Here is a 2,449-nt window from a genome sequence, read left to right on the forward strand (position 1 = left end):
TTCTTGATGATTTTTTTAAAATCATCAAGATTTTTTAAATGATCTATTTAACAAAAAAAATAGACATGAATTTAAATAAAAGATTTATCTACATAAATTTCAGTTTAATATAAAAAGTATCTCAATTTTGGCTTGTTTTCACTGTTCTTTCAAAATTTCCATACTTCAGTAACAAATTAACCTCATTAATAGACTATATAAAAAATTAGTATTGATGTATGTTTAAGATCAGAATTTAATGCCATTTAAGAATTTTTTTGTTAATGTTTACAACACTTTCAATGAGACAGTCACATTAAAAAAACTTTGTATTTAAGCTGTTGGAAGAAACACTGTGAAGGAATGAAGAATTTCTCAAAATTAATGGCAAACTGTGAAGGATAAACTGTGAATAGTACACAAATGAACAAGGTTTAAAACTCAATTCAAGTGGTTCATAAAATACACTGTTTAAATCAACATATATCTGTAATGCCACATATTTACTCACAGATTTAAAATGCACTAAATATGTCATCATCCATAAACATAATTTTAATTAATAAACATGTCGACCAAACTCACACATTAGAATCAGAAATACTTGTGTATTCTTTTATGGATGAAAACATCACATTTTACATCTCAAAAGTATCCACACTAAGAATTTCATCCAGTTCAAAAACTAAATATTTGGTGGTAATTTTATTAGTTCTGTTTTTAGCTTCTTGCAGCAGGTTCAGTTATGTAATAAGAAATAAAGTAAAGTGATACCATGAGCTTAATAAGCAGTAAAAAGAAAAGAGCATTGCTATGGCAATTTTAAACAGAAGATGAACATCAACATGTAAATCAAAAGAAATGGTCAAACAAACAAGAAAGTTATACCCATATTAAACTACTAAAAAAATTTCAGGAAGATAATCTTGAAGATTTTAAGTTATTTGAGGATGAACAGTGCTGTTTTTGAAGATTCATTAATTTTAGTTGAACAAAAATATGGCTTCTTAGAAAAAAAAGCCATATAAACATCCATTTCATAAATTGATTGTTCTACTTTCTTAAAGTCTTTTAAAAAATAACGGTGAATTGCTGCATTTTTTAACAACAAAATTTTTAACTGCTTTATCAAATGCTTTTTACATAACTCCACCAATAATTTGTACGTTGTAATTTTTAAATTATAGTTAATGTAATCTTTACTGCTAGTTTTCCATAAACATGGATGGCATCTGTAAAATATAATATAAAGTCCAAATAAGGAACTTTTGATAAATTCTGTAATCCAGTATCACTTATACACCTGATAAATCAGGTGATTTATTACTGTAATAAATAAACGGTATTTAAATATATACAATAGTAAGTGCAATAAAAATTATAAATTTTAATTACAAAATAGTAATGTCATTTTAAAAAAGCATAAAATAACAAATAAAATATTAAATATGAGTTTGAATATAAAAAAAATAATTAAACCAAAAATGGAAAAATACAAAATAAAACAAAGCGCATGCCACACTAAAAGCATGGAACTAGTACTGATATTCAGTCATTGCTTAAGTGTCCCAGAAATAACGCATGAGAATCACATAAACACACATTCTTGTATACTTGCTTGATATAAACCATTCCAAACTCACACGCAAAATATGTTAGAAACCCAGTCTTGGTAGCCATAAGTCTTTATAAAATAAAGACATATATCTTTATATTAAACACATAAGAGTAAAGACGTAAAATTTAATACAAAGACATAAGAGTTATTTCCTTTTCTTAGCTAGACAAATAATTTATTAGTATGTGTGAATCCATAACCTATATCATATGTAAATTACACAACATTAGTTTCTATTTATTAAATTAAGATTGGACAAGTTACAAAAAATGAGATTTTTATCCTGAAAAGGTTCCATTTTCTAGTAATGGTTTACTTTTCATAAAAGAGCATATTTCAGAACGATCTTTTATTTTAAAAATTAATATCAAATAAAACTGAAAAGATTCTGTTTTTAGGACTTCATACCCAATTCAATATTGAAATTTCCATTTCAAAAATGATAAGGAATAAATAATGTAGAAAATATATCTAACCTTTCATTTGTGCTCATCATCTTCATTAACAGAGTTAAACTTTATTTGGAGATGTCCAAGAACATAAGTGCATTTGTTTACCCACCATTATCAGCTGTTTTGAGACCCAGCTTATACTTGAAAATTAAGTATCGGGTATGGTTTTGTAGGCAGAATCATAACTAACTTGTAGACTGTTTACCATTTCATCAATAATCACATGTCTGACCTTCAAAATAATGACACAAATGCTCAGTGTTGTCATCAGTTGAAACCAGAGATGCAACTGTTCCCATTCCTTCTTCATTTGCATGAAAATTTTTTAATTTAATTAATCCAATCTAGACACTCCAATATGGTAGAACACTGTCTCCATACTGTGTTACAAGTCTTTAAT

Source organism: Lycorma delicatula, chromosome 8 (assembly GCF_047948215.1).
Source record: "Lycorma delicatula isolate Av1 chromosome 8, ASM4794821v1, whole genome shotgun sequence".
NCBI classification, from domain to species: domain Eukaryota; kingdom Metazoa; phylum Arthropoda; class Insecta; order Hemiptera; family Fulgoridae; genus Lycorma; species Lycorma delicatula.